General features: G+C 47.3%; 1 long non-coding RNA gene across 1 annotated transcript; it reads right to left on the bottom strand.

Moving 5' to 3' along the window:
- Positions 1–1,655: 1,655 nt before the first annotated feature.
- On the bottom strand, positions 1,656–2,941 carry LOC138845215 (uncharacterized). Its single transcript, XR_011382103.1, has 2 exons — positions 2,830–2,941; positions 1,656–1,880 (listed from the first exon to the last, which is right to left on the bottom strand). It is a non-coding gene; the product is annotated as an uncharacterized lncRNA (long non-coding RNA).
- Between the last annotated feature and the right edge of the window lie 10,704 nt (positions 2,942–13,645).

Genomic DNA, 13,645 nt, shown 5'->3' with positions numbered 1-13,645 from the left:
CGGGAAAAGCCTCCTGGCTCCTGGCTTCAGATCAGCTTGGCTCTGGCCGTTGTGGTCATTTGGGGAGTGAACCAGTGGATGGAAGATTCCCCCCCCCCCCCGCCTCTGGCTCTACCTCCTTTGTAACTCTGTATTTCAAATAAGTAAAATAAATCTTAAAAAAAAATACTGCAGATGAGTTGAGCTGTACAGAAAAGAGGGTTTTTTTGGGAGGGGGGGTCACAGTCCTGGTCCAGGGTCAGGGGTTGTGTCTGGGGAGAGGTTTCTTGTTGGCAGAGTCACGAGACAACAAAGGGCATCACATAACAAAGGACAGGACGTGTGTGCACTGGCTGGTCTCTCCCTCTCCTTGAAAGGCCACTGGGCTCCACCTTGATGACACTATCCAATACTCCCCATCGTTCAGGGCCCCACCTCTGAGCGGCAGAGTGACTGAATCTCCATGTTGGAACACCTCACAGCGGGGATTAAACTCCAATATGAGTTTCAGAGACGAACTACTTTCAAATCATAGCAATGGGTATGCATTAGAAAAGAATCAGAAAAGAATCAAAGTGATTTATAAAAATCCCACCCATCTCTGAGGTGAGTGGCAGCTCTAATTTTAGCAAAGTCTGTCCTCCACCTCTCCTTGCCCTCACCATGGCTCATACTTGTGGGTTGTGCAAGGTGTCCGGTGCATAACAAATCTTCCCAGGCAGATGAATCAATTAATTCACAAGCTTTTATTGGGATTCTGCTCCCCGGTGAGGTTCCAGGGTCCCAACAGAGCGGGGGCCAGGGAAGTCGCGCGCGTCAGAGGTTGGGAGGGCTCCTTTTATAGATACAGGGCGTGGGGGCTAAAGGTTGAGGCAGGTCTGATTCTCATTGGTTGACCCTTAGGCACCCGCAGGGACCTTGACAAGGACTTTTCTTCCCCTGAAGTGCAGGTAGGGACTCTCCATTCCCGGAAGTGTAGGCCTTCTCTTCTTGCAGATCCCAAAGCTACCAGGTTAGAGGTAGACAGGCAGGTAGTGAGGAACTGAGCCACAGACCTGCGCTGCCCACGCCCCACCCCCTTCTGTGCAAAGTGCAGCACTGCTTAAGACCCCGAAATCCAACAAGGCTGCATGCAGGCTTGCACAGCTGCGCCCCTTCATACACCTGAGCCTCCCTCCCCCGGGCACCAGATACTTCCCTGTATTGCAGTACACACTGCAGCTCCATTATGCACCAGATGCCGTGACACTTGCAAGATGCCAAGCAAAGGGGCATGAGTATGGGCACTGCAAACTCTGCCTTCTTTGAATATTCAATTAAACGCTGCCCCAGGCACCACCCTATCTTATAAAAGGACAACCCCAAACTTTGTTCATTGCAGCGCTCCTTCACGAGGTTATGCCTTCCTTTTGCCTTTAAATAAATCCTACTTTCCTGTTTGCCTCCTTCTACATCTCCTACTTGCATTCTGTCTTATATGCAGAGAAGAACTTGGGTCAGGTCTAGCCTGGGGGGTCTCCCCTACAACAAGGTGATACATAAAAGACCAAGTCTGTTGGGTTATTTGGCAAACACCTTTTGAATGTCTTTCCTTTGACTGTTGACACAATACTCAATTGAATTGTTATTGTTTTACTACCCAAAGATCTAATTTACTTTTGATATTGCACCTGAAATTCTTTTAAAAAATGATTTATTCATTTATTTGAGAGTTACAGAGAGAAAGGGCATTTGTGAGAAAGAATCTTCCATCTGCTGCTTCACTCCCCAAATGGCTGCAATGGCCAGGGCTGGGCCAGGCTGAAGACAGGAGCTTGTTGCTTCTGGGTCTCTCATGTGTGTGGAGGGGTCCAAGCATTTGGGTCATCTTCCACGGCTTTCCCTGGAGCATTAGTAGGGCGCTAGATTGGAAGTGGAGAAGCGGGTCTAGAAACAGTGTCCATATAGGATGCTGGTGTCGCAGGCATCAGCTTTGCCTGCTATGCCACAACACCAGCCCCAAGCTGTGATTCTTAAGATAAACATTTTCTTTGAAAGTTGAGGAGCAGAGAGAAAGAGAGAGGGAATCAGAGCTCTCACTCACTGGTTCATTCCCCAAATGTCACAAAAGCTAGAGCTGCGCCAGGCTGAAATTGGGAACTGGGAACTCAATCGGGTCTCCCACGTGGATGGCAAGCATATGGTGATATCGTATGGCACCCCAAATTCTGGTAGCACATGTGGCATCCCAGGTGGCACTTCTGGGGAACTCTAAGGGGCCACATTTTGATACAGATTTTAGGGGGTCATTCCCGATATCACCGACCATTGAGCCATCACCTTCTGCCTCCCGGGGTGCCCATCATCAGGAAACTGGAAATGGGCTCAGAGCCAGAACTTGAACCCAGTTGCACTCCCACATGAGATGCAGGCCAGTCAACTGACAGCTTAACCAACTGGGCCAAATGCCCACCCCACAGCTGATAAACTTTTTGAGGGGTCCTTGGAAGTGGTGGTGACTAATAAGTTGATTTCTGAAGGTGCCAGTTGAAGACCATGGTGAAACCACACTACCACACTTGAGCAAGTGGGACCCTTCCATTCTTGGGCAGAGACTGGCCCCTTCAACCTTCTCAACACCTGTAGTCTACAGGGACTGGAGGTGTTGGCTGGGAAAAAGTTGAAGGGCTAGAATAGAGGACATGGAGGGTATCCCGCCCCCTCACCAGGCAGGCCAGATGCTCACATCTCAGCTTGCTTTCCCAGGAATGGGGTTTCCAGTGCTAAAAGCAGGGAAGGCCCAGGAAAATGGGGGTGGGTGGGTCTCCCTCGCCACTGTTCCAGAAAGTGCCCAAGCCCAGAGAGCCGTACCTGCGTGTCACTCTGAAAAATGATGCAGGGAGCTGAAAGATATTCACATTTCTTGTTTTGTTTTGCTCTGCTTTCTTGTTCAATGCTCTCTTGGAGCATTCCAAGCTGTTTCTGTTGCACTACTAAGGAATGGAATTTGGAAGGCTCCGAGGCTGGGTGGGCAGGCTGTATTGGGAAAGCCTTAGAAGGCAAAGAGAGGAGTGAGACCCGCGGGGGAGGGCCTGCTTCCCAGAGGGATCTCCTACAGAATCTCTGTCCATTGAGAGGTTTCATTAAAAAAAAAAAAAAAATTTAAGGATTCGATCCTTGTACAAGACCTACAACCTAAATTCCTGTTCATTTTTATCCGCGCTTTCAGTTTTCAAGATCTGTTGTCATGACAACATCATGAATTGAGGAGTCCAACCTTAATGTTTGTCGGTGTCTGCTGTGTTATTTGAAACTGCAAGGGTGTCTAAAACAGACTCGATGTTTTATCTCCCAGTCTGCTCTGAAGTCACCTATGAACTTCTGATGCTTGCTCCCAACACGAACACCGGAGCCATATTCCACACATAAATAATCTCTAAGAATTTAATCACCAGCCTCATTCTCTTTATAGAGATTATGTATACACTATGCTGTGTTTGTGCAGGATTATATAATCAAATGCATTCTGTGTGGTATTTTATATGCTACCCTATCCTTTTCCACTAAATATGAATAGCAGAAAGGTTAAGGAAAAATCTTAAAATGTGAAAATCCTTATATAGCTCCTAATAGCATACAATCAGAAACTTTTAAGAATACAAGAGTTAAAAGTATATTTAAGAAAAGAATAATTAATGTAATTTCTAACATTGAGAGTGCTACTGTAAAAAATATATTCAATACGTGAATTTACAGCTCCAATTCAGACAAGTTTATTGACAGAAATATAAACCACACTGAATGAATAGTGAACCCATATGCCAGTGCTTGTGGGATAATGAGATGTATTTTCTGTCTCCTGAATTAGCATGTGAATACACAGACTTCAGCATCTTAATGCTTTTGTGTTTGTTGAATGGAGCAGTTTATTCTTTAGGGTGTGTGGCAGGAAAACAAGTTTGAGAAATTAGCTGCTATTATTTTTTCCTTTTATTTCTCCTACTCCTTTTCCTCCTTTCAGGCTGTGTTGGTTCCATCAGGTGAAGAATGTGGCAGAGAGAGAGAGCACTGTCTCAGATATCTGGGCAGCCTGGCTCCTAGGCCAACCAGAAAGATTCTTGGCTCCAAACCCAGCACAGATGTAGCACAATGGGTCATTCTGATATAAAGTGGGTGGGTGGGCAATTGGCATTCAGAGGGGCCCACCTTGGCCCTGACAGCCTGGAACCATAGACCAGTTGGTGGGCAACGGGTAGGAATTGGACCGGCTACTAGTGTTAAGAAGACACACTCGGGCCGGCGCCACGGCTCAATAGGCTAATCCTCCGCCTGAGGCGCCAGCACACTGGGTTCTAGTCCCGGTCGGGGGGCCAGATTCTGTCCCGGTTGCCCCTCTTCCAGGCCAGCTCTCTGCTGTGGCCCGGGAGTGCAGTGGAAGATGGTCCAAGTGCTTGGGCCCTGCACCCCATGGGAGACCAGGAGAAGCACCTGGCTCCTGCCTTCGGATCAGTGCAGTGCGCCAGCCACAGCGGCCATTGGAGGGTGAACTAACAGCAAAGGAAGACCTTTCTCTCTGTCTCTCTCTCTCTCACTGTTCACTCTGCCTGTCAAAAAAAAAAAAAAAAAAAAAAAAAAAAAAGCAACACTTATCAAGATGACCTTGACATTCTCCCCAACTTGAGTCTTCCTGACTATAGTTTCTTGACCTTCTTTTCTAGAGTGTTTCCTTGAGAAACCTTGCAGTTATAAAGATTTCTCAGCCTCTTTGAAATATAAATCTTCCATAACCTGGGAAGGTCTTTCTCAAGGACCTGTCAGGCAACCCTAGGTCTCCTAGTCTTGGTGGGTGGATAGGAACCTAACAGGATAATGACAGCAAGCACAGGGACCTAATCGCGTTGATCAACTCACCTCCCGCCCCTCTCTTCATCCAGTACTTTTCCATTAACTTACACTGGTCCACTTGCTTATTGTTTTACAAGAAGTGGATTCAATATTTCTCCCCGACTGCTTTCTCACCCCATTGTGATAGTCTTGAATGAAGTTTTGCTTGACTGTTAAAGTAGTCCACTACAATTTTTTCTTTTATAGGACTCAAAATTAAGCAATTAAGTTGCCAAATACAATTTTTACAAAAGACATATTTATTTATTTGAAAGGCAGAGATACAGGAAAGGAGAGGGATAGAAAGGAGAGAGAGAGACAGAAAGAGAGCTCTTCCATTGGCTGGCTCACTTCCCAAATGGCTGCAATGACCAGTGGCTAGGCAGATGCAAAGCCAGAAGACAGGAGCTTCATCCGGGTCTCCCATGTGGGTGCAGGGGCCCGAGCACTTGGGCCATCTCCCACTGCTTTCCCAGGAGCATTAACAGGGAGCTGGATGGGAAGTGGAACAGATGGGACTCAAACTGGCACCCATATGGGATGCTGGCACTGCAGGCAGAGGCTTAATGTACTGTGCCATAGTGCTGGTCACGTCCAAATACGATTTTTAAAATCTCATTTATTGCACGGGTCAGTTTGTGATCTGAAATTCATAAAGGGAAAGATTTCTGGTGTATAGCTGACTCTTGCAATCCTGGACAATTTGCATACTGCTTCCTTTTTGAAGTAATATTTCTTCTTATCACCAGAGATAGCTGCTGTTTCTCCTCCAAGTTTGATCATTTGTTTTCCTTCTGGGACATGAAAGTTGTTACAAGGATTAAAAGTGTGATTTGTAAACTGGCTAGCACAGAGCCTAGCCTTGACAGCCACTCATTGAACACAAAGAGTCTCACACAAGACTTATCCTTTCAATAGGTCATAAGCAAAGAAGGGAACTTCTAATTTTTGGCCATATTTCTCACAGATTGGGAAAGAGATGCAACATTTCTCTTTTAACTATAAATAACAGAAGAACCAAATGAACACAGGTTAAATATTATAAGACTTTAAATCCCATGTACAGGGGTCAGCACTGTGGCATAGTGGGTAAATCCACTGCCTGCAATGCTGGCATCTCATGTGGATGCTGATTCAAGTCCTGGCTGCTCCACTTCCGATCCAGCTCTCTGCTATGGCCTGGGAAAGCAGTGGAGGATGACCCAAGTCCTTGGGCTCCTGTACCCATGTGGGAGCCGGAGGAAGCTCCTGGCTCCTGGCTTCGGATCAGCACAGCTCCAGCTGTTGCGGCCAATTGAGGAATGAACCAGAAGATGGAAGACCTCTCTTTCTCTCTGCCTCTCCTTCTCTCTCTGTGTAACTCTGACTTTCAAATAAATAAATACATCTTAAAAAAAAAAATCCTATACAACAAGAATGGGTATTGTAACAGTTTTCCACAGCTTCTGTAAATAACAAACACCTTCCATGGTTCAGAGGTCTGGGTACAGCACTGCACCGTTGGGTACTCTGTTCAGGGTCTCACAAGGCAAAAGGTATGGGCTGGGTGGGGCTCTACCTGGGAGACTGTTGGCTTAAAGCTCGTCCAGGTTGTTGACAGCATTTCAGTTCCTTGAGACTTCAGGGCTTTGGTTCCCTTTCCTTGACATGGGCCTTCACCTTCAAGCCTGCACGTCTCATCATCTCATCATCGCTGAATCCTCACCTACGACCAGTGAGCCAGGGAGCTAACCCAGCTCTTATGAACGCATGGGATCACCTTGGGCCCACCTGGATAAGCCAGTGTGATCTTCCTCTGGGCCACGAAGCAACCTTAGTGACATCTGCAGAGTTCATCCTGCCGTGAAAAGTGACATTCCCAGGAGATGTGTACATTTTAAAAATAAACTATTTTCATAAAAGACATAATTTCATGACCTAAAATCAACCCTGTAATTTCCTAATGATATTCAAATTCTTATCCAGACCCATGTCAAGTACATTACATACATGCATACATACATGTAGGAAGCTGTTAAACCTAACAGGAAAAGGTGTTTTGAAGCATGTTTTATTTTTTTCTTACAAGCCCTGAAATATCTGCAAAATAAAGCAAAAACAAACAACAAACCACCTACAACCACCAGAGAAAAGGCACACTTTATCCTTCTGTTCCTTTCAGTAGATACTGATTTGAGTTTCAGCGAGGAACAAGCTTGCATTCACCCTGTAGATTTCAAAACCTCTGGGTCATTACATAAGAAACAGATGAACGGAGTTTGCGGTCATTCGCCTTCGATCAGCTGAGACAATTGCGCCCTCTAGCCTACGAAAGCTGTACTGCAAATGCCGCGTTGACAGCTTTATCCTCTTCAACCTTGGCTGTGGAAGCCAAGAGCTGTCCAAAAGGCGGAACTGAGCGGTGAAGACCCCTCCAGATTTGAGCACAGCGATTAATCCCATACAATGTGACTAGTGGGAAGTTTATTTGCCCTGTAGGTTCTGTCAGGACAAAAATGAATTATGCTACATGTTTTTCCTCCCATTTTAAAACCGTTGTGTATTATGGGGGAAGTAGTCCCTAAAATACTGCTAAGTAGGTCGTTATCCATGATTTCCTAATAAAGGCACCTGACTAAATTCACACTGATTTATTAAGGAAGTTGCCTGTGAAGCTCATTAACCATCTGGCAGTTAGGATACTGGTTTTTAAAGAGCTCTATTTTAGTTGGTGAGAGCCGCCTTGGGATCTTTAAAAATGTTAGGGTTTGATCTATTTCTACTTCTTCGTGGAGGAAATCAAGCTGGGAGCTCTGGAACACATTCTGCTTGTTTGCTCCCCTTGCACCTCATGTCCCGGCTGTGTGCCGGGCACACCTCACCTTGGACAGAGCTCGTTAGCGGTTCCCAAGAGCAAGAGTTTCAAAGCCTTCATCTTGGGCCACTTCTAGCAGGATTTTCAGTTGTCCCCCTTTGATTCTGAAAGAGTGCAGACGTTGGAACATGTTAACAACATTCTGGCTAAGTCTCCTTTATGGAGCTAGAATTTCAATTAGATGTCAGGCTGGGTTGGATCCCTGCTAATTCCCTTGATCAACTTGATACTCGGCTGAGAGAGAAAAAGTCTTGAGACCTCAGTCAATGCAATTTTATGGACAGAGACAAATGACGGGCTTCTTTTAGTTACAGATTCAGGGAAGGAGGAGGAGGTAACGTGAAAGACTGTTTCCAGCAATCCACTCCTGGGTCTCTAATCCCAAACGACAGGTCTCATTTGGTTATTTGGAAGGCTGGTTGGAAATAAAGTGGCAACAGCTGGGGGTGTCCTCCCTGGTACAGAGAGCAACAGCGCTGGGGGCCTCAACCTTGTGTGTCCTGGGAAACTCCTGAGCTTGGCATCTCCCCAGAGGGGGCAGATGCACAGATTCACCTTCAGGGTCATTTCAGAAGTGGGGGGATGAGGACGCCCTCGGCAGCCAGGGCAGCTTCAGCACTCCCCAAGCCCCAGAGAACGACTTTCCCATGACTTCATGCTTCTTCCCTTTGCAGTCTCTAAAATTATCATCAATGAAAAATTCTTTTTTTTTAAAAAAGATTTTTTTTTATTTGAAAGGCAGAGTAACAGAAAGAGAGGGAGAAAGAGAGAGAGATCTCTCTGCTGGTTCACCCCACAAATGTCTACAATGGTCAGGTCTGGGCCAGGCCAAAGCCAGAAGCCAGGAGCTTCATCTTAGTTTCGCAGGTGGCTGGCAGGGACCCAAGCACTTGGGCCATCTTCTGCTGCTTTCCCAGGTGCATTAGCCGGGAGCTGGATCGGAAGTGGAGCAGCCGGGACTTGAACCTGTGCCCATATGGGATGCCAGCATCCAAGCAGCAGCCTCACCCACTGTACCCCAAGGCCGGCCCCCAGAATCTTTTTCTGAATTTTAAAGCACCACATTACATGATGAGAAATTCAGTATCCATCATGTTTCAGAGTTCTTCATCTTCTCTAGTCTGATAGAAAAATCGCAAGTAGGTTGTGCAGGCATCCTCGCCCCATCCCCTTGCACTTCCTTCTGAGTGGCTGTGTCCAGAGGGCACAGCTGTCAACCGCCGGAACTCACCGTCCCCTCCCCTCCTCCCAGGAAGGCTTCCCACTCACACTGGCTTCTCCCTTCTCTCTCAGCCCCCCAAGTCCCTGCTCTGGGTACTCATATAATCCTGCAATTGAGAGAGAAACTCCTAACCTCAAAAACCTCCTAAACTTCTCCTGGCCGAAGAAAGCTCTTTGCTGCCGGCGCCGCGGCTCACTAGGCTAATCCTCCGCCTTGCGGCGCTGGCACACCGGGTTCTAGTCCCGGTCGGGGCGCCGGATTCTGTCCCGGTTGCCCCTCTTCCAAGCCAGCTCTCTGCTGTGGCCAGGGAGTGCAGTGGAGGATGGCCCCGGTGCTTGGGCCCTGCACCCCATGGGAGACCAGGATAAGTACCTGGCTCCTGTCATCTGATCAGCGCGGTGCGCCGGCCACAGCGGCCATTGGAGGGTGAACCAACGGCAAAGGAAGACCTTTCTCTCTGTCTCTCTCTCTCTCTCTCACTGTCCACTCTGCCTGTCAAAAAAAAAAAAAAAAAAAAAAAAAAAGCTCTTTGGCTGCTTAATTTTTTTTAAGATTTATTTATTTGAAAGCAGAGTTACAGATAGAGTTATATATATATATATATATATATAGAGAGAGAGAGAGAGAGAGAGATCTTCCATCAGCTAGTTCACTCCCCAGATGGCTGCAGTGGCCAAGGCCAAGCCAAGAGCTTCTTCCAGGTCTCCCATGTGGGTGCAGGGGCCCAAGCACTTGGGCCATCCTCCGCTGCCTTCCCAGGCAATTAGCAGGGAGCTGGATGGGAAGAGGACCAGCTGGGACTCGAACTGGCACCCATTCAGGATGCCGGCACTGCTTTACCTGCCTTGCCCCATTGCTTACCCTTTTGAGACAGGAAAGGGAAAAACCCTAGTGTGGAGAGCTGTTCCATCCAGATTAGCCTCAGCAACGAGCCACGCCACGCTGGCTCGCAGCAATAGCGATGATTTATTGGTTCTCGGAATGTGGGGACTAACAATGTTTGAGCAGGCAGCTTCCGCTCAGCATGTCTCATGCGGCGGCAGTGGGAAGGCGGGTGGGTCTGGGGCCACACTAAGGGATGTCATACTCAGACAGCAGGTGCATGGATGGGGTGGGGGCTACTCCAGCAGCCGAGGCTGGAACAGCCCAAGGTCCTCAAGCCCTGTGCCCTCCATGTGCCTCTACACCTGGTCTTTACACCAAGGTAGCCAGATTTCCCAGCAGGTGGCCACCGGCTCTCCCAGTGAGTAGGGTGAGTACACCCAGCGACACCTGCAGAGCTGTGCCACTTCCCCTGTTGATTGAAGCAGTCACACAGATCCACTCAGGTCAGAAGAAGGGGCCAGGGCTGGCACTGAGGCATAGTGGGTAAAGCTGCCGCCTGAGGTGCCGGCATCCCATATGGGCGCCAGTTCGAGTCCCGGCTGCTCCACTTCCTAGCCAGCTCTCTGCTATGGCCTGGGAAGGCAGTAGAAGGTGGCCCAAGTCCTTGGGCCCCTGCGCCCATGTGGGAGACCCAAAGGAAGCTCCTGGCTCCTGGCTCCTGGCTTCAGATCAGCTCACCTCCAGCCATTATGGCCAATTGGGGATTGAACCAGTGGATGGAAGACCTCTCTCTCTCTTTCTCTCTCTCTCTCTCTCTCTCTCTCTCTCTCTCTCTCTCTCTCTCCCTCTCTTCTCTCTGTGTAACTCTGACTTTCAAATAAATAAATAAATATTTCAAAAAAAAAAAAAAGAAAAGAGGGGGCCATAGATCTCATGTCTTTTGGGAAGGTGTGCAAAATAATTTTTTGGACATGCTTTAAATCCCCATAAATGCCATGAGAGAAAAAGAAATTATTTGTCTCTCAACAATGGTGTCTTTTTTCCAGAGTCTACCCTCTGACACTCTGTGCACACTCCCTCTTCCTGGTCTGGGCATTCTCTGTAGAGCTCTCTTGCTCTCAATGTTGTCCCCAATCGATGATGAGAAATTCAGTATCACATGAAGCCCCACCATGACAGGGGTAGGTCCTGTCTCTGGTCCTCCCTGGCAGTTCTGCATACTGCAGCCCACGGGCAAGTGATGTTGTGTCTCCCCTGGCCAGGCCACCCCAGGGAACCAGGTCCCAGCCTGGGCAGGAAAACTTCGGCTTCTGTTTTCTGAGAGGAAGACTGGGAAGTGCTAGAGGCCTCAACGTTTGCAAAGAGCTGGGTCAGCGGGACAGCTGTGCATCCTGGAGGCGACTCTTTCTTCCAGCAGTTCGCCAGACTTTTACTCCATGGAATGTGTTTCCCCACACTTCGTATCTTTGCCTTAGCATCCCTGCTCCCTTCACAGGGCACGGAGTGCAGACACCAGTGGTCCCCATGGGAGCTCCTTCTTGGTTATCTGTGAGCCTTTGTTTTTCTGCATAAAATGTGCAGGCTTGCTGGGTTAGGTGTCTGAACCAGTAGGTATCTGAAACTTGGCCGTGGCACTGCGCTGCTCCGTGTTGCTTCCGTGGCAGTATGTTTTATTCCACGCTATGTATTCTAACTTCCTATCGACTCAGTTATCCAGAAATTGGAATCATAAAGCCACTGTAAATTGGGAACGACTTCTAAGAGGAGATCATCTCAACACGCGAATGGTGATTCAGAAAGAACTTATAGAATAGATTCTTTCCGGCACTTCCATTGAGCTATTTTTTTTTAATTCACAACATTTTTGCAGATTTGATTCATGTTGGATTTTTAAAACATTATTTTAATAAAATTCATTTCAAAGAAGTGCTTACTCATGGGATGTAGCTCAGTGAACTCTTTCTTTTAGCCTCAATAGAAAAACATCAAGAAAGCAATTCTATTTCTTCCTCTGTCGATGATGAAGCTTTTTGCCTTTCTCCTAGGCAACATCTTAAAAGGTAAAAATGAACCACAGCCCGAAGCATGGTTCTCATATTTGTCTGTGCTGTGGTGGTTAATAGTCCAGTCTCACATTTGCATGGGGCCAGCTGTCATGGATGGCACCACAGGGAATGAAATCAAATTTGAAGACATGTTGCAGAGTCTCCTATGCCTATAAATCTACATTCAGCTGAATGTTTATGGGGACCTATCATCATCAGATTGGGAAATAAATCCTTGATTGCTTTCGTTCTGAAGTTCACCCTTTGCTCGACTCAAATTATCTTTACCAGATAATGGATGAGGGGGCCGCATAATGAGTGAATAAGTTCCTAAGAGTAATTGCATTTGCAAAACTCCTGACAGTTTTTGTCACAGTCCACTTTGGACACAGCCAAGGCAAGAGCTCTGCTCCCTTTAAGAAAAACCTCTGTGACCTAGCTCATAACTATGATATGTTACCATTAATGTGTCAGGAGGACAATACTCAAAGCCGTAAATTCATTTAATAAGCACAGATGAAGAAATCTGAAATCCATGTAGATTGCCAACCGTAAAAATATATTGGCCTTGGGGCTGGCATTGTGGTACAGTTAGGTAAGCCGCTGCTTCCAATGCTGGTGTCCCATAGGAGTGCCCATTCACGCTCTGGTTGCACCACTTCCTATCCAGCTCCCTGTTAATGCACCTGAGAAAGCAGTAGAGGATAGCCCAAGTACTTGGGCTCCTGCCACGCACATGGAAGACTTAGATGGAGTTATGGCTTCCTGCCATCAGCCTGGACCAGCCCTGGCCATTGTGGCCATTTGGGGATTGAACCAGCAGGTGGAAGATCTATCTCTTTCTCATCTCTCCCTCTCCCTCTCTCTGCCACTCTCCCTCCTGTCAAATAAATAAATCTTTAAAAATGTCCTCACCCCTCACACAACAAAATTAGCATTTCCACCTACAAGACTGACTCCATTTGTCTGATGAAAGCCATTTTTGACATGTGTGTAGCATAGCCCCGAAGTTTGTTAAACTGAGGGGAAAGAATGGACTTAGATTAAGCAGCACTTCCTCAGCAGTTCCTAGAAGTTCAATGTCGTCACTAAGTTATTTAATGACCTAGGAGTGTGATCATATAAATCACAGCCTCTTTTCTTATATATGTTTCTAAGGAAAAGTGTAAAATCTTACATTAGTACACATTCTTAAAAGTAATTATGAGGCCGGTGCCGCGCTCACTAGGCTAATCCTCCGCCTGCGACGCCGGCACACTGGGTTCTAGTCCTGGTCGGGGCGCCGGATTCTGTCCCGGTTGCCCCTTTTCCAGGCCAGCTCTCTGCTGTGGCCAGGGAGTGCAGTGGAGGATGGCCCAAGTGCTTGGGCCCTGCACCCTCATGGGAGACCAGGAGGAAGCACCTGGCTCCTGGCTTCGGATCAGCGTAGCTCTGGCCGTAGTGGCCATTTGGGTGAACCAATGGAAGGACGACCTTTCTCTCTGTCTCTCTCTCTCTCACTGTCTAACTCTGCCTGTCCAAAAAAAAAAAAAAAAGTAATTATGAAATAATAGCTTGGTAGGATTTAATCATCCCCATGGCCCTCCCACCTCTGTGCAAGCCTTCTCAATACACAAAAGCCAAGGGGACTCAGTTTCTCAAAACTCGACAAATAACCCCGCCAAATTCAGCAGGTGCATGCCCAGGAGATGAGGACAACAAAATATTTCATATTCCTTCACAAGAGCCTCCACGGCTAACGTGAAACCCAAGTCCCAGGAAGATTTAGAAATCCCTGTGTCAGGTGCAGGGAAGGCTGATTGTTGACTAATATAAAGAAATCTTTCATTCTGAAGCTGGTGTGGTTCCTTACCGTTC

This window comes from Oryctolagus cuniculus, chromosome 14 (genome assembly GCF_964237555.1).
Source record: "Oryctolagus cuniculus chromosome 14, mOryCun1.1, whole genome shotgun sequence".
Taxonomy (NCBI): domain Eukaryota; kingdom Metazoa; phylum Chordata; class Mammalia; order Lagomorpha; family Leporidae; genus Oryctolagus; species Oryctolagus cuniculus.
The sequence above is the reverse complement of the archived record's forward strand: the minus strand, read 5'-3'. Positions and strand labels throughout refer to the sequence as shown.